Raw genomic sequence first — 20,376 nt, forward strand, 5'->3', positions numbered from 1 at the left:
CAAACAACTGCGGGCTAAGCACGTTCCCTTATTGTAATAAATTGTTCGGAGAAAATAATAAAAGTCCGGGGCGTTATTAAAATTGTGCGGGCTATCGTTTATCTATTTACCCTCCTAATTTGACAGCTCATTAGATATAGAATAAGTTTATAAGAAACAGCAATTTACTACGTAAATACAATGTTGACGGTAACTGACGCAAAAATAACATCGAGTAACAGGGTGGCCAAGAGAAACCCTAATTATTATTTTTTTAAACTAAAATTAACGGAGAAGTACTGGTATAATAAAACACCTTGCATTTTATTGGAGGTTTATTCTCATAGAATTGGAATGACGGCTTATTGACCGAGTTGGGACTTTTTGCGAGTACATTCTCCTGGTGAAACCAAAATATACCAGTCATCAATATTAACGGGCCTACCCGCAGTGTCAAATTCTGTGGGCAGGCCCCCAAATGAAGACATTACTCCAAAAGAGATCTATGTAGTACCATACATTGCCATTATTGATGTTTTGACGATGTTCTTTACACGAAAAAAACTCTGGCATCTCGAATGTTAGCGATTAACTAATTGAATAAAAAATTACAATGTAAAATACATGTAGAAGTATTGAATTTAACGAGTAAAACGGTCCTAAGGGATTAAGTTTTTTTTACAAATTATTATTTAAAAAAAATCCTAGTGGTAAATAATATAACATATTTTATGTAAATTACTACAAAAAAGAAGTTTTAGATGAAAATGATTAATACGTATTTTCAGAAATCTTCTTCATTAACTACTGGGCGTCGATTACATATCGAAGTAAATGTTTTAACTATGGGGTGCAGATAACATTTTTATTTTATTTATTCGGGAATCGTACAGCTTACGTATAAAAAAATTATACAAAATAATAGTTACATTAACAATAATAAACATTACATTACATTGACAAAAAATAGTTACGTTAAAAAAAAACCAATTAAACAATTCCACAATTATGTTATAAAACTATTAAAAAACATTCAGAGATTAAACAAAAAACAAAAAAGGGTAAAACCATTTTTTTTACGGTAAACCCATTTTTTTCTTCGGTAACTTTTAGTTACGTCCGTTTTCAATTGGTTAAGTTACTACAAATAAAAGTCCGGAGTAAAGTAAAAGATATCTACACTACGTAGTTACCATAAAACGTCCGTATGAAATCGACGCTCTGGACAGGTTAAACGTTGCAGATGCTGATAGGGGTTATCCGGCTTAACACAACCACTAAGTGTTGTAAATTGATAATCTAAATATAATCTTTGAAATCTTTTCGCTTTTTCTGAATTTGTATACCCATCCATACCACATATTTTATCTGTCCAAAATTGAAATACTTTTACCTGAATATTCTTCGAAGCTAAGATGACATGAAGTAATTATGACAATGGCCCTCGAAATTACGTGTTAGTATTTATGTCTTCAAGAGCTGAAGTATTGTAAAACAGAATATCGATGGTCTGATAATTTCCACACTTATTCGTAAGTACTCTCCCGTTTATAAATATTTTATAAACTCCAATTAACATTTGCCGCAACGAGTTTTCAAAGCGTGTACCCACTTTATTTAGTATCAGTATCAGCTAATGTCGACAAAGATTACATAACGTTGTTTGCAGATTATTAAAACCACACCAGGATTGAAAATCCCCGAGAAAGAAAATTTGTTAAATTATTATATTAGAAACCGAATCAACGGGGCTTATCTATGATGAAAAACGTGACTGTTCAGCTGGTAATGGGTATTAGCGAGATACGTACGTTATTCTTTTAAACAAAGCCGTGTATATGTAACTGCAAAAGCTTTTATCACAACGAACGAAAAAAAGGACAAAACATATAATATTATACATTCAACTAACATCATCATTCGAAGCGAAAATGAGGGAAGTTGATTTAACGTAAGAGTCCATTAAAAAGATTTTTCCAGTGATTTTTACCTATTTTAAATTAAAAAACCGGATAATTGATGTGCTTAAAAGTAAATATTTTACATTTAACATGTTTTGATATTGAACAAACGAGCACTCATGCGACGATTTATATTTTTTTCGTTAAAAATTCGTTTCGTAAAAATTACAAATTCGTCTTTAATATCGAAAGACTGATTGACGATAATTTTGACGTTTGAGATGAGATTGAATTTGACTCGGAGATTATCGGCTCTAAAAATAATACTGATCGATGGGAGCGCGGACAAAGGCTTAGTGAAAAACAATAGTCTTTTTACGTTAATTTCAAAACTAAAAACAAAAAAGCATAAAGATTAAAATAATTATAAAGATTTATTTAAAAAAATTAAATGTGTCCTGAACCCTTAGCCTTTGAATTTAAAATTAATTATTTTCTACCTCGCAATAACTCTTTTATTGATTTACAAAATAGTTTTAAAAAGGTAGGTTTTACATTAGTTTTGATTGGTATTTTGTAGAGTGCGTATATATTTATAAAAAAATAGAAATTGGGAAATATAATGTTAAGCTTAACTAGACATCACAGTTGGCGTTAAAAATACTATGTCGAGATACACTCGACTTAGGACTATTAAGGGTTAAATATGGATATTTTGAATTACCTATAAAATGACATTACCGAAAATTCGTGAGCCATTGTGTTTTATCCACAGTATATCACTCTGCTTCTGGGAAGAGCTTTTTATATGGTACATGGTTGGGACGAGAGTGCAGATTTTGCGAGAGTGCTAACGATTGTTATAATAATTGTCAATTGTCAACTATCCAACGACAAGCCGTTTAGAGTGAAAACCCAGCATTTAAAACAAAGCTTTGGATATAACAAAAACAATTATTTTAAGTGTTAACAGTAAAAATTTTCGTCACATTTATTTTTAATCTAAGTAATGAAAACATCAAACAATGGAAAATCTTCGATTATACTTTTTCTTAAGAATAACTTTTGGAATGATTAAAAAAATAATAATTTGCAGATTGCTGTTGTCGATTTTATACAGTTTTTTTTTATAAATCGTAAGATATTAAGATAAATGTATATTTTTTCATAAATCGTAAGATATTTTTTTTTTATAGTTTTTTTTTTATTGAGAAATGGCCGTAATTTTGTGTAACTATTAATTTATTTATAAAATCCGATAAATATCAAAATTATTATCCATGTATAATTTCTATTTACTCAATTGATTCAGTAGTCACTTTGTGGTAATATCTATCCATTTTTCATTTAAGTTTTACTTAACAAATACCACTATTTGTTATAATCTATTATGACACGTGTTTCCGTGCATTTTGCATCATTTACGATGTTTGAAAATGATGCGAAATGCATCGAAACACGTGTCACAATAGATTTAAAAAAATAGTGGTATTTGCCCAGTAAAACATAAATTAAAATGGATATATTCTCAATATTATTAATATTGAAAGCATTTACTTTGTGGTTAGTCATTTTAACTTTTTTTTACAAAAATGTTAATAATATTAGTATATAACCACTCACCGAGATTTTTATGTCTACCGGTTTCGAGACGTACCCGTCTCTTCGTCAGGACATGTTTAACCTCGGCTCGTAACGCATGTCTGTGTTGAAACCTTTAGTGCATGTTGGTCTTCGGGTAGACCAAAAATCGCATGTGTTAGACATTTTGTGTAGTTTTGAGTGTGTACATAGTGCTATGGTGGTGAAGGGTGGTATTGTTTGCATGCTGTATTAGTGATTACATGCTGTGGTAGTGATTGTCCTGATGAAGAGACGGGTACATCTCGAAACCGGTAGACATAAAAATCTCGGTGAGTATATATACTATATATACTAATATTATTAACATTTTTGTAAAAAAAAAAGTAAAATGGATAGATATAACCACAAAGTGACTGCCCAACCTATTAATGAAAAAAAATTTTTGTGTACTAGCAAGCTTAGCTGGAGAAACGCACCGATAATTGTTGTGGGAGATTTTTTTTCTAAATAATTAATATGAACCCTTTTAACCGCGCTTTTCATACTAGTCAATATACCACTACACCTTCGATGTTGTTAAGCTAGATTAATTATACCCTATTCATTAGGAGTTTGCTACAAAATAAAAGTATTTTTTTGAGCACCTACTTAGTGTGTTCCCGATGTGGGTCAGACACAGCTAATGGCCGATATGTGATTACCGACACACGATAAAACGTTATTACAACGTAAATGTCAATAGGGCCGTTTGCGATGTACGAGCGCGCATAAAGTAGAGGATCCTTTCCATCCATCAACCGTGTCGTTTCAGTTTAATGATGACATTTTACTTAATGTAACAGGCGGAAAAAAGAAAAACATACAGGATAAAGATGCTGAACAATGTACCAATATATATTCACTTATTTAATCCCCTTTCCGGCGAAAACCCTTAATAGGCTTTTCGAGAGATTATTTTAAAAATAGGTAAAATGAGAGGAAAACCAGATTATTAATAAGAATATCACGAAAGAGAAAGAAAGTCGAATTGGGGATAAATCCGTTAAAAAACTTGCCCTTTTTTGTAATCCGGTGAAGAGAAAAACTCTCGAATGAGATTATAAATGAAGATATAATAAAAAAATACAATATTGGGTTAGTATACAGTGCGCCATTTTCTTCCTCTGCTCCTTTTTCCAACATCACCCCTTCATAAATTTGTCTTACCGTTCTTTCCTCGCCCATTCGTTCCAAGTATCCAAACCATCTCAACACACCTTTATTTATTTTATCGATAATGCTTATTTCAGCTTCACATTCTTTCCACATTACACCATTCAAACATATATCGTACATCGTTTTGTCGCACATTCCTCTGAGGAATCGCATTTCGCATTTATAAAACGAATTTGTGTTTATCTTACCGTTTCAGTTTATGTTATGGTATGCCGAGGGGAAAGAGGAAGCGGGATCAATTCGCATAAACGGAAATATTGAAATGCGGAATTGCATCTCGGCTAGCTTATTAGGTACCTTTCAGTACACATCCGTAGGATGAGAAACCGTTTTCAGAGAGAAGTTGAATTTGCTGACTAAAATGAAATCGTGATAACTCCTTAATATACAATAAGATAAATAACCAAGCAACTAATACAAGGATTCCGACTAAACTAATACTATTTTATTAAAATATAAGTGTCTTAACATGAGATGAAAAATCTTAAGTTATTGTTTGGTTTTTTACTACAGGTTTTATATTTCAAACATTCTTTGTACGGGCGTTTTTAGATCTCCATTTATCGTATTTTGTGCGCTTGTAGCTAAATACATGAATATTAATTAGAGATGATCATCAGTCAGGGATCCAAAATAAATTAACTGAAAAAATACTTTATGGAAAGATATTTGTATAAGTGATTAGTTATACATATACATATATGTTTCTTACCTTATGTTTTTTTATATGCCTATTTACTGTACCTTTTATTTCTATATATTTTACATTTCGCCCTGTGTTTTCTTATTTGTTACTTTCTTATCTGGTTTTCGGTCTTCTTACACTTGATCCCATGTCCCAAAATGAGTAATGGAAATTACTCATCGTGAATATTATATATGAGACTTATGTATGAACTATGTTTAAATCAACAAATTATCAATGTTAAGATGTCAAAGTGTAAAAATAACTGTAGATGGAGAAAACTCAGATTTGTGAACAAGTATTGTATTTGGACACACTAAAAATGTTGTTAATAAATATTTCGAAATTGCGAGGCAAAAACAGTTTTAATAAAAATTGTAATTAAAAATATATTTTCAGTACAGTTTATGACTCAGAAAACTGAAATTACTTTTATAATTACGCACACGTGTCAAGCGCGACGCTTAATTAAGCAAGGTTACTATAATTAATTGAAAAGTCGCAAAGCTAGATTAAATTTTAATACGCTAAAAACATAAAATTACACTCAACTTCTAGAGACGCCCGAAGTAGCTTAAATAATTTAAAGATAAGTTGGTATAATATTGCTGGCGATTTCTGTATTTCGGGGTTGATAAATATACAATTTTAATGGAATCTGTAGACAGCAAAGAGTTACTAAATTAGCAGACTACATATTTAATAAACTTGCTGACTAAAATTAAGGATCGTTGGGAGAACCACTTTCTTAAAAACCAATCAACTTACAGATTGTTAAAAACTTCGCCTATTATTACGAAAAACGTTAAGGACACTTGTGGAGTGAAGAAAGAAAAATAAAGTAAGAATGATTGGTCTGTTTTAAGCCTGTCAAGAGAAGTAGATAATTTTCTCGAATATTTTTTTGCAAAACCTTTGTGGTTCATATTCAAGGTTCTTGTCGAAACCTGTTGGAGAAAAGTATTAAAAATAAAAGTGGTTAAAATTAAGTTCTAGTTTTATTTTATATTAATCATTTTCATTTAATGATAGAACTACATAATTATAGACCCTTTCTCTTTGATATATTAAAATGGATGATAATTATCTTGTCATTATCTTAAGAATTCAATTATACTATGATTATACTGGAAATTTCTTTTCGTGCATTTTTATTATTTTCATTACAACATCGTATATTGTAATGAGAATAGTATTATTATGCTTAAGTATATGCAAATTCTTGTACACAAACACTGGACTTCACCCCCGAGAAGGTAATATTAGGGCTTAGAATATATTGTTGAGTGGTTTAAGTGTGTAGTCACTTTACACATTGGTGAAATTCATTATTTATTTAAATTTTAACTTATATTAGTAAATTGCACATTTGAATAAAATCTACCGTGAAACGCGTTTTAATCCATTCAAAACCATAGTCAAACACGTGTCACAATAGATTTTAATAGATGGTGATATTTACCGAGTAAAAGCTAAACTTGAAATTCATAAATTTGAGTATACCGAAGAGTGATGTCGAATTAATAAACGAAATTCATCATTCTATCTGTACAAACATTTTAACAAATTCAATATTTGAAAAACGAAATTTTCAGAATGAACAGCGTGGAGATATATTTATTCATCGTTCACTTTGTGGAAAACCACATAATTTTTTAAAGTGGTATTACACAAAGTGAACGATGAATGACAAGGAGGGTGTATTATCATATTAGTACAATGCTTTTAATATTATTAAATCATATCTGCTCCCTAGGTGGAGCACATATATGGAGTCCACAAACTGTCTTCAGGCTTTTCTGTCGACTGCCAGCTCCCTTGCAACCTCCCAAGTCAGATCCGCGTCCCGAAGTTGTGACGAGAACTGCCGACGAATTGTCAGCAGTGGTCGTCCTGGGAGGCGCGAACCTGATGCCTTGTAAAGCTCAAATTAAGGCTTTTAATATACAAAGTATATATTTATTTGTTATTGCTGATCTAGCGATGTGCTATTCCAACACTTTTTAATCAAGCCATTTGAATGTCCATCAGCGACAAGAATAGCAAATATTGCGTATTCACGCTACATGGAGCTTGGTTTACGTTTCCAACTCGGTTCATTTCCGCTGAAAGCACACGCCACTGAAATGAGCTTGTGTTTAGTTCCGATTGAGTTCTCAGAATGGAGTCGCCGTTGCAAGGGAGTGGTACAAATCTCGGGGCGACGTGAACAATGGTACGTTAACACGCCCTTATATATATATATATATATATATATATATATATATATATATATATATATATATATATATATATATATATATATATATACATATATATATATATATATATATATATATATATATATATATATATATATAAATGTATATATATATATATATATATATATATATATATGTTTTTCAAAGCGATACAAGAATCTTGAGTTCAATATTATAAAGGTATTTTTATTATTTTAAACTGTAATAGTAAGGGGGCGGCTTGTGCACTACCCGTAATATCACCGTCCGGCAGTCCGGTTTTGAAAAATAAAAGCGTCTACGACAGTTTAGCGTGATCGAGCGCAACGTATTCACACACCGATCAAGAGCACCGATCCGAAGAAAGATGGACAAAAGCACAAGCCAATCCAAGCCAATCATCGTTTTAAAACGCTAACTGAAGTACTGGACAGTAAAATTCGGCGCTTGTGCACTACACGGAATTCAACTGTTCCATTCGCTCTATGACGGTCGTAAGTCCCGTAAATGCCCAGATTTCCATATTCTACTTTATCTTTGTTGAGATGTCGAAAAAATAATATAGTAAATAAAAGTAATTTTTCTCTCTAATATAACCCTGAACTGGAAGGGTGGTAGATAAAACGTACATCAAAATGAAAGTATAATATTATCACACCTGACATAACTCCGCCACGTGTCCATGCATACCAACTTGAAACCAGACACAGTAAAGCGTGAAATAACGGGATAATTAAACTGCTCCAGCCTTAAGAGCATTGTGCGATTTGGGAGGAGTTTAGTGCCATCGCGGGAGAGGTGAGGACACGTGTCATAATTCATAACCATGATACGCGTGGAGATAAGTTTCATAGGGTTCTGCTAAAAATATCGATAGTAGTGGCGCTTTGTCCTTCAAGATTCCACCGATTACATAAAACAGATTTTTTTCTTTGCAATCGTTCGGCAGTAACAATAATCTCGGGTAATTTAAATTTATTATTACGATATATAGCGCTACAGGTGCATTGATACTGGTCAGTGTGTTTTTTCAAGAAGGCTTAGTCCTACATTTTGACATCTTAACAAGACATCTGAAGAATATGGAAGTCTGGGTCCTTACAGGGATTATGACCTGTCCACGGGCTGGTTAAGTGATCATTTTACACACGTGCAACATTCACCATTCTACCCACGATGACATGAAAATCACACTACTCTAAATTTCGAAATTCCTAGATATATCATTAATCTCACGACACGGTACATGTAAGCTCACAACAGCCATCTATTGCGGATTGTGAAAGCTTTTTATTTAGCAGAGACACTTTCATTTATGATGAGACGTCAAAATGTAAACAAAAACTCAGACATGAAGTGGAAAAAACCCAGATTTGTGAACGAGTATTGGGACACACTCAAAGTGTTGAAAAGGCTTTGTTCTATAATTTAATAAAATAATAGAATAATATTAATAACAATAATTTTCCAAGTACATAATATTCCATAGAAGGATGCGGTAAAGAAAACAAATATTTTTTTAGTTGAAAATACTGTTTGCAAAGTAAATAAGTATCAGCACAGTGTTCTCGTAGGTAAAATGAAAGAGTTGAGCTTGTAAGGTTTCCCGTCGCGCGTCGCGTAGCCTGAGGGGATTATGGGAATATAAGAAGCTTCTTACATTTCTTCACAGAAAACTTTCATCACTCGTATGGGAGGATATTTTACATTCAAATTGAATTTGAGGCGTTGCTATAGTGATAAATTTAGATGCGTATATTTTAGCTAACGGTAATCCTTTATGATAGGGCACCTGGAGATCCATACGGGTACTCGTACAAACTTGCGAAAGCCTACTTACTATTTCAGGCTTCATTTTTTCCCCACGTGCCAGTGTTGTCCTTCACCTTCAGCTCCTTTACTGGCGTCATCTATATTCTATCGAATATATTCACAACTAGATTCAGAAATCTGTAGCGCAGGGCTGATCACCCTGCTTCCATATTACAAACGATCAAGTTAACACCGCGTCGTTCCTTTTAAGTGCCTTATGCAACACTTGGGTGTATATAAGGACCAGAAAAAGTACTTTGAGGCGTGAATTTTCGTTAAAAAGGCGATATTTTTGAAGAAACATAAATTCAGGAGAATTTTGGAATTACTGTTTTATGAATAATTGGATCGATTCTGTCAGTTCGGTTGAACACTACCTCGTGTTTTCGGACATTTAAGTTTCCACTTTTTAAACGCGTTCAATAAAATCTATTGCTCCTGTAACATATGACACGGCACGTACATACAATATTACTTTGAAACACAAACGCTGCTCACGTCGCAGTAAAGGTTTAAGTCAGTAACTAAGGGAGATAATGTAGATCCATGAAAGGATTTTTCTTTCAGGTATTATATACTACTTACATAATACTATGTAAAGCTGTGAGATACATTTGATGGCGTAGATAAAGTAACAATAAACACGCACGTATGTATAAAACGTGAAGCTCCTACCAACAAGACAGGTCGTGAGTTACATGACTTATGTAGGTCTTGGCAGTGAGCTGTAATACAAAGGGAGGTCACAATAGACCTAATATGGTCGCAGTGACATAAGGGATGCAAGATTCTTTGACTCCAAAAAAAATGTATAAAACGTACAAAGCAAAAAAAAAAAACAGAATACAATAAAAAAAGTAATTAAGAAAGGGTAGGGGTTTAATTGACTTAATAGCCCTATTTGAATCCTTAATTTGCCCGTTGTTACGATATCTTTAGCGTATTCCACGTATCCTAGAAAATACTCTTAATATAAAATATTATAAAAGAAGCATTTTCATAAAAAAATACCGCGAGTCGGAACGAAAAAATGGGTATTATTTAACGCTGACGAATAACAAGAACATTTTAATGCAAAAGATAAAAAAAAACGTATATGAAAATCCCCACATCTTCAGAGAAATATATCAAAAAAGGAATATAAGAACGTAAGAGCACATATTATTTCTTGGAATTTTTCATTTAATCAGAGAAGAATACTAAGAACACGGATATATTGGCGTACACATAAAACACATTTTTTTGTTGATAAAATAACAGAAAAGCAAGAAAATGCCTTCATTTAGAATGTGAATTTTACACGAATTTTCTACACATTTGGATTTAAAAATATGTTTGTATCGCATAATATAGGGATACATGCAACCTTTCACTGGCTATATGGGGTGGGAGGGGAGAAGAAACTTACAGCCTGTTGCTCGCCACTCACCACTAAACCTTTCCACAGGACCTTTTGTCGTTCGAATTAAAAATGATTGATCGTCCATTTAAAATAATAATTTTTACTAAACTTAACGACATTTTAAATTATAATTTATGTCCGTCCTTCATTCTGCAATACTTCACGAGTTGTCGATATGCAAAATATGGCCGAAAAAATCACTCCACTTCACCGTGATTACTCGTAAATTTTAGAAATGATTTTAATACTAAAATTCCTTTTAAGTGTTTTTTTTAATCATCTCACATTCATTGTGAGATTTTTAGAAAAAATTATTTATTTGGCAGTCTACTAGTGAAAGGATGTTTCTGATAGTCAAAAGTATTATTTTTATTTATAAACAAAAAAATAATAGAAAATAATATTAACAATTAATGCAAAAATTCATAGTTTGGATGCGTTAAGCTTTATCATTTTAGAAATTATGACCGCAATTCTAGAATTAGGTTCAGAAAGAAGGGTGGATACTTGGGTGAGGAGCATTGTGAGATAAATAGTTTCGAACAGACTTGTTTCGGAAGCTATGCTTCCATCTTCAGGTCTAAATATAAGCATAGCTTCCGAAACTAGTCGTTATAATAAAATAAACTCAAGTGGTGAAAAGTAAGTGTTTTTCTTTTACAATTTCATCATGTCTTACCACAAAGTGAATGCCGAAACAAAAAAGTATAATAATAATTTCTATAAAGATATAAAAAAAAAACAATTTATGCCATAATAAAATATTGAATTACAGGAGTATTATCGAGTTCGGTTAATATTTGAAGAAAAAACAAAAGAGAATTCAGAGAATAAACGAAAAGGAAAAAAAAACAACAGAATCACGGGAATTCTTTTTCGTTGGCAAAAACAATATTATTTCAGCTTTATATTAAACTGAACTTATAATTTCAGAATAAATTATATAATACTGAAATATATTTATATTCATGAACAACATAAAAAGTTCACAAAAAATAAATTGTTTTTAATTTTCGGATGATGAATTTATATAAATTAGTGTATAAAAATGTTTCCAAACAGTCAAAAATGATAAATAAAACCTTATCTGTGAAAACTGTATTACTCTACCTACTTATAGGCATATCCGATATATGAAATTTAATTCATTATTTAAATTATATTTGGAAATATGAATTAAATTATATTTTGTACAAAGTAATTGTATCTTGAATTGTTCTTATAACGGCCGCAGTAATCGCTGGAAATTAAAAGGAGAGAAGTGCGCCCATAAGGTCTTCTTCTTGGTGTGCTTTGCCGCCCATTTTAAAGAGTGATAAGCCTCCCGCGAGGTCGGTTTCTAGGTATCGATCCATCTATTTGGTGGTCTGCCCGGGAGTCGTCTGCCTTGGGGTTGGCTGTGTAAAGCAAAATGGGGGAATCTGGATGGTTCCATACTCCTTACATGCGCATACCATTGTCTTCATCGTTACCTTCCCCACCTAACGACGTCTTCGATCTCGCATTAGGTAAAGGGTTTAAAAGTTTTCATGCTCTATGTGTTGGGCAATGTTGACAATGTTACCTATTATTCATTCGAAATTGGTCGCAGTCACAAATTATGCGAGTAAAAAAGGATTGTTATCCAACGATAAATACTTAAATGAACATTTTAAAATACCCCGCGGTCGATTGTTCTTACGAACGGGTTTTCAGAAGGGTGTGGAGACTAACATATAAAGGACTGTTCGTTCAGTAAACGTATATTATTGTATATTTGAAAATTTGTTTAGCAGTTAATACATAATAGTTGTATTTACGAATACATTCAGTAAAGTTAAAAACAACCAAAGTCTACCCCGAGGGTTTCATATTACATATCATGTTTAGTTTGGTAGACATTTACAGAAATTCAAGCTAGAAATTTTAGTATCCTAAAATGAATACCTTTATAATATTTACTGCAAATATTAAAGAGGGAATAATAATATGACGGTATCGGCTCACTAAATCTAAAAATATAATGGATTTTGAAACAAAGTGAAATATTTGGGTAAAGTAATTGAAGAAAGAAAAACGTAAGCGAGAAACTAGATTAAGACAAAGGGAGGCCGAAAATGAGAAAATTCTCGGTGTTAACGTAAAATATTAGGTCATATATTATTCCGCTGTAAAGAGCAGTCCATTATTAATCAACATTACGCGATTTCACAGATAATGGGTAATAAATTACATTTTCATAACTTGTAGGCCTCGCTAACTAACACAGTAGCAAGAACGAAAAACTGGCTTTACGTTGTGTGTGTGTTGAGTGAAACATCCAGAACTAAGAAAAAACATAATTATTTATCATTAAGTTAATAACGATAGCTAGCTAGAACTAAGAAAAAACATAATTATTTATCATTAAGTTATTAACGATAGCTAGCTGTATGCCGTTGCTATGGCTTAGTTTACAACATTTTGAGTGAGTCCAAATACTTGTTCACAAAATCTGGATTATCTCCAATTACAGGAGTTATTTTCATATTATTTTTTGTCAAAAAATAATATGAAAATAACTCCTGTAATTGGAGATCATCCAGATTTCGTGAACAAGTATTTGGACACACTCAAAATGTTGTAAATAAATTATCTGGTCAAATTATAAGCTTAAATAATGAAAATGGTATTTTCTGGCGTTTCTCATGTGTGTGATTATAATCCAGGATTCGGACCTCACATACTAATATAAGAGTTTCTGCTTAGTAAAAAGCTTCTTTACATCTCACCAATAGATGTCTCTAGTAAGTTCTAGTGATTCAAGAACAAGGTTTCTAAATTGGTTCACATATATAGAACTTCCAAGAATTTGAGTAGTGTGGTTGTCAATGATGGGTAGAATTGGTGAATGTTACACGTGTGTAATGTGATCACTTAAACCAGCCTATGACGGTCGTCAGCCTCGTAAATGCCCAGACTTCCATATTCTTCTTCATCTTTGATGAGATGTCAAAAAATAATTAGTTTGTTTAGATGAAAAAAAAATTGAAAGCACAAATTTATAATATGTATAGGTGCCCTCAGCACGGGGAAACCAAGTGAAGGCACATTGTAAATTGTAATTAGTAATTATGTGTACGAAAGAAAATAAATATTCACAATGTTTGTAAAACGAACATTGAACATGCTAAATGACAGCACCTGTCAAGGATCACGCTGTCCGCCATGAGTAATGTTTAGTATTGCGTATGTTGTTGCAACGTCCACAGATGTCGCTGCTAATGCAGTGAAAAAAGCTCTTAAAAAAAAAACAATTTTATAAGTCTGATTGAAAAAAACACGTATGTCGTATGTGGCAATCTACATAAACAAATTTATGTAGATTGCCACTTTAAAATTTCTGATAAAAGATTTTTATATTCTTTCAATATTGTTAAAAACATATATTCAGTTCAATGAATTAATTAAACATTCCTACTTATAAAATATATGAGTATTCTAGTAACGCTGCGCCTTTACAACAGAAGGGAATAAGATTTTGTGCTTGGAGAGGGATTTACAATGAATATTTATTTATTATACTCAATTACGAAGAACATAAATAATTTTTAGTTAGTGATAAAAACAAATAAGTTAAAATGGCAATTTTTTTTTCTTCCTCAATGTGACTAATAATTGATAGTGTCAGTGTATCGGGGTCGCCTACCACGTGACGTAATGCGGGGCGTCGGGGCGTCGGGACGGCGGATTAAGGCGCCGTAAGCACACCGCTTAACGAGTCGTAAAGCGCCGGCCGATACTTTATGTCCCAGATAACGAGACCAGTTGCACGACCGAGACTCGGTCTTAGTGCGGACATCAACACTATATGTTCAATCGGGGTAGGCTATTTTTAAAACGGGATTTTTTCATTTATTAATCCGGCAATCACTGAATCTTACATCTAAGAGTTAACTCTCAGATAATTATATTTAAGAGTGGACTCTAAGATGTAAGAATCAGGAGCCTGATCGTATTCATAAATATATTTATAGATTTATTCAAGTTGACGATTAAGTTAACGCCGTGTGTATTCTATGCGGTGTCTTATGCACCTATTATTGCGAGCAGTAGGGTTTATTTTTTTTAGAGATCGTTCACCACTAAAGAACGAAGCTCTTATATACTCGTACATTTGATTAATTTTCAAATACAAAGTAGAAATTACTTCAAGCGCTTTCTTTTCAACTTAACTAAAATACTTTGTATATTTAGAGTTTAGTACAAAAAAAACGTGTTTTAACGGTTGGTGGAATTTTCTGGGATTTCGCATATGTTACGCGTGTGAAATACGACATATTGTAGGCAGGAGAATAATATGAATAATAATAAGAGGAAGAAAAAATAATAATCTAAGCGCCGTTGGCGAATAATTCAGAGAAATAATCTTGCGTGATCTCGCGCGGAAAATGAATAGAAAACATGTGATGGAAATGAGAAATACGTAAGAATGGGATGTAATTTTTTTTTGTTATTTTCTTTAGAATTTCAATAAATGAAAATCTTCACGCGTGATGATTTACGAATGTAACTAACGTTTTGTTGAAAGAAAATTGCCATTGAATTGATTGATTTCATGTCAATTAACACAAAGATTATTAGAAAAAAATCTACTAGTTTTAAGAGGATCATCTAATGAAATGGATATCTTATCGTTTTGGCGACAAAATGATCTATAATAGAAATGAAATATTTTTAAAAGTGGATAGTTAAAAAAATATCGTTTAAAAATCTCTAGTGCGAGACTTCTCTATCATCGACCTTTAAAAATGTCGAAGCCAAAAGAAAAAATACCAAGTAAATAGACATATTTTTTTTAAATTCCTGAAGCGATGATAAATCGATGCGTAAAAAACTGAGTTAATTTTCATCACAACCTAAAAATCGTTTTTGTGTACGATGGGTTACTTTGCCTTTGTTCTGAGGACACTACAAAATGTTGAAATTATTATTTTATGGGAGATATATTGTGTTTTTGAGTACGGTTAAAATACCAGAACGCAAACAATAATATTTCTCTAATTTACAGATTGGGGTGAGAGCGTCAAGTAAGATGAGCGGTTGGTGAAATATGAAATCGTATGCCAGAATTAGGTGAGGATTAATTTCCTCCCCTGACAGAGGTAGAGGGTTAACAACCGACGCTGCTCGTTGGTGCCGTGTAACAGTAGTTGGCTCCGTGTAACGGAAGTTACGAGGTCATTTCTCGGCCTGGAACTTCCGTTACGCAAGTACCTGATCTAGACTGCTCTAGTTCTGAGTTGTATAATCTAACCTAACCTACTTCAACGAAGTTCAGGGTGCTCAGTTTAAGAAACAATTCGATGCATATATTTTTCTTCCTTGTTCCCTCTAACTTTGTAGACTATTGGAGTCAGCTCTTGTTGTCCTCAAGTTGTAGTGTCATAGACAACATCACCTAGGCCATGCCTTCGAATCATGTTTTCTTTCTGCAGCATCCATGAATTCGTTGGTCTTCCTCTAGATGTCTTTCGAGGAAGATCCATGGCGATTACCTGGTTCATAATATGTTTAGGTTCTCTGCGTCCTATGTGCCCATTTCATCTGAATTGCCTTTCACAGGTATTCATTCACAAGAGTGAAGTTATTTAGTTTACAATGATCTCAACAGATGGCAATTCCAACTGAGAAACAAAAGCGTTTGTTTAAATACTCCAAATATATATACAACTTCCGAGAATTCAGGACACATGGATGTTTAATAAAAGGCAGAATGGTAAACGTTACACAGTGAATAAATTGATAACTTAAGCCAGTCAATGACATGTTGTAAGCTCTGTAAATACCCAGACTCTAAGGGGTTAATTAGAGTGTATCAGAAAAATGGGGAAATAATGAATTAAACTCTCCATAATTCTAATCCCACGAAAAAGACAGATCGAAACGACATGACGTCACGGTGCCAGATGTTAAATTCAATATTCTTTCATGGTGACAATACCCTATCGGACACATATTTTTTTTTAGAAAAATGAAGTAAATTTAAATTAATTAAAATAACAGAGTTTGGTGAGCTTTCATTTTATGTAACTATATTATAACAATCTATATTTTTTGTTTTCACAAAATTCAACCTCCAATTAAATCGTCCACGAGGAATATTTTGTGAAAATGGCGCTATAAAATTATCCAATATTAATTTGGCTTACCATCATTATTTTCTCTCTAAGCGGATTTAGAGAAAGAGGTATTTTATTTATCGGCGTCAATTATTTTCGGATAACAAAGACGTCTTGTGTACCCAATAAGAGATCAAAAGAAAGTCACGGTTCGGCGGTTGGCATCCCTTCACTTCAGTCAAAGGGAACAACAAACCTCTTTACGTAACATATAACAAGAATAAATAATGAAAAAATCTCGTCCCAGTATTCGAGTCGCGTGAATGAGAATTCAACAGGCAGGGAAAAGAGGAATGTATTATGTATTCGAAAATGTTCATAAAACATTAGGAGCGTAAGCTCGGTAGTAAAAACAATAAAAATGTTTCACGGGTTTGTGAATAACATTTTCTAAAGTTAACGCGAAACGTTTCGAGTGACTTTCTACCCGTGTTTCCCTGCCGCCCCTCCCATGCCCCCTGCCCCCTGCCCCCTGCCCCCTGCCACCCTACCCACACGATCCGCACACCCTACATCGCCCGGACAAGTACCACTCCAAGAGATAAAAGACAACTGGGCCTATTTTAAAAGTTGTCTGTTGAGATGTGCGATAGCTTTAGATGTAATTGTATCAGTTTAACTAACTAATTGACCATCAAGCCGCTTCCCGCAGAAGTAGGCATGAAGAAAATAAATGTCACGAAGATTCACGGACCTCCTTATACGTACTCCTAGATTATTCAGACTCCTAGTATTTGGAATACTTGATCATGTTAAGTTTTCCTCCAGTTTCCTAAACTAATATGCATAAATAAATGTTTGAAGAGAGAAACAGAAGGCTTTTTATTTACAGAGCTCATGACTTGACTTTGGCTGATTTTATACACTGTGTAACATTCGCCATTCAGCCCATTATTGACATCCACAGTACTCACTTTTTTTAACTTATCATAATTCTCATAACGCTTTATATTCGAATCCACGGGAGCCACCATGGTTAGTACAAATAAGCTTTTATATAGCAGAGACCGTTTTATTTAAATGTATGCAAGAACAGACGTGAATAAGGATATGGACATACCCAAAAATGTTGTGAATTATAAAACGTAATGAGCGAGTAGCGTATCGCAGAAAAAGTTTTAAAAAACTCAAAATTTCGACGATTCTGCAGATCCGACCTTACTCGCGGGACGTATCGGCAAATTTTGTAAATAAATTATGATTACAAATAAATTACACATATCGCTCACTCCTTTCAACAACATATATAAAAAAAAACTTGATTTTTCAGGAGATCGTTTTTAAAGTTTAAAAATATAATAATATGTATTGAATATAAATATCAAGCCACTTATTGAACTTTTTACTGCGCAACAGATCTTTTTAGATAAAACCAGAATGTTTTTTCTTCGTTTGAAAAATATTTAGTATATTAAAAACAATAATCAAACAATACCTTTTCTTCAAAATGCAAGTAAATATTAAGTTAAAAATATGCCGCTTTTGATGGGGTGAAGTAAATTTTCTGGAAATTCCAAGAACATGCACAACTGAAAATGGACGATTTTTGATATGTAACGTTGTTGAAAGGAGTGAGCGATATATGAAATGCGGTTTTTATCCGGGGAAGCGACAATTTTCCAGAGCTCACGGGCAAAACAATGCTCAGGGCCTTGACCCGACGCCGGGTAGTCTGGACGTACCCGCTTCAACAGATGGGGTTCGGAGGTACTCTAGGGTAGGGGGGTTGCACCAGTAATCGCCACTGCAGCTCTAGGTAGTCCGGGCAGAACACACCTTCATAGCGATGCATCGACTAAAATAATTAAGTGAAAAGGATATTTTCTGGCGTTTCATGCCATGCAAACATAAGAGTTTCTGCTCAATAAAAAAAGCTTCTTCATCTCATAAATTCTTCGTCTCTATTGAAAATTCTAATAATACGACTAGTAAGCCATTTTTCACTGTAATATGATTTACATGTAATCAACGATCACGATAAATCTGCTTCGATACGGTGGAGTGCCCTACGCACCACTATGTGCAGATAAGAGTAAGATGAAAGAAGACGTTCTCAAGAAGACAATAGATATTCATAAATATGTTATTGTATCCTGAATCCAATTAACGAATTCAATTACAAAATAAGATTTTATTTAAATACTTTAAATATTTAAATCAAGCACTAATTTGAGTCTACTAAATATTTGTTTTAATTTTAAAAATATAAAACAAAAAATATTGTGATAATTGTTTCGCCTTGTAAAGACATTCTTAAACTAATGACATATTTCTAGCTAATGACAAATGACTAAAATCAGTGTTTGATTTAAAATATTGATTTGGAGTTTTACAAATTAAACGCCAAATAAAAAAATACGTTTTTAAAAAAATTAAATATGTCTATGATCAGCTGATAAATTAACGGATTGCTAAAACTTCGCTTCATAATATAATTTTAAAACCGCATAGCGACGTGAATGCGTCTCGAGAAAAATCACCAATTATGAGTTGGGACGTTGTTCTTGCAGATAAACGCTATATATTTATTGTTCTCTTACTTTGAAACTAATACTAAGATTATTAATGGGCCGAAAATTCGGCAAGTCTCAGGTTACTTTGGAAATTCCAAAATTATAGGATAAGTTTGTAACTGTAATACGAGCACGAAAATTTTTAATTTTCACAACATTTCGTTAAAAAACCCCGTTCGCTGTATTTGCGCCCGGAAACGAAAGATTGATAAAGACATAGAAAGGAGAGTGAATGCTGGGAACAGAGTGAATGGTGCACTAAAATCAGTTTTAGCAAATAAAAATCTATCAGCGGAAGCTAAACTGGCAGTACACAATGGAGTTCTGGTTCCAACCCTTATGTATGGAAGTGAAGCATGGAGTTGGCAAAAGAAGGATGAAAGCAGACTGAATGCAGTCGAAATGCGATCCCTCAGACGAATGTGTGGCAAAACGATGTTTGATAGATGTTCGAATGATGAAATAAGGAAAGAATGTAAGGCTGAGATAAGCATTATCGATAAAATTAAGAAAGGTGTGTTGAGATGGTTTGGACATGTGGAGCGTATGAGTGAAGAAAGAACGGTTAAACGAATTTGTGGGGCGAATGTAGTTGGAAAAAGAAGCAGAGGACGACCGAGGAAAACTTGGCACAATCAGGTATGTCAAATACTTGAAAGCGGCCGGGTCAGGAGTCGTAATAATCGTCGGGTATGTATGAGGAGATGCATGAATGTAGAAGAGGCAAAGAATGTTTGCAAAGACAGAGTGGTGTGGCGTTCGATTCTCTCTGCCTACCCCTGCGGGGAAGCGGCGTGATGGTTAGTTAGTTAGTTTAACGTGTTTTCCTCGTTACCAGAACGATTTCGTTAAAAGCCTTACAATGTTATAAATAAGGCATCGAAATATCTCTGATTTTATTAATA

At 33.2% G+C, this 20,376-nt stretch overlaps 1 protein-coding gene across 1 annotated transcript in view; it reads right to left on the reverse strand.

Moving 5' to 3' along the window:
* Window positions 1-20,376, reverse strand: part of rl (Mitogen-activated protein kinase rl) — a 173,535-nt gene that overhangs the window by 9,139 nt on the left and 144,020 nt on the right. The gene's annotated exons all lie outside the window — the stretch shown is intronic.

The sequence above is a fragment of the Brachycentrus maculatus genome, unplaced genomic scaffold, assembly GCF_059751285.1.
Source record: "Brachycentrus maculatus isolate JH-2025_06_01 unplaced genomic scaffold, ASM5975128v1 h1tg000118l, whole genome shotgun sequence".
Classification (NCBI taxonomy): Eukaryota; Metazoa; Arthropoda; class Insecta; order Trichoptera; family Brachycentridae; genus Brachycentrus; species Brachycentrus maculatus.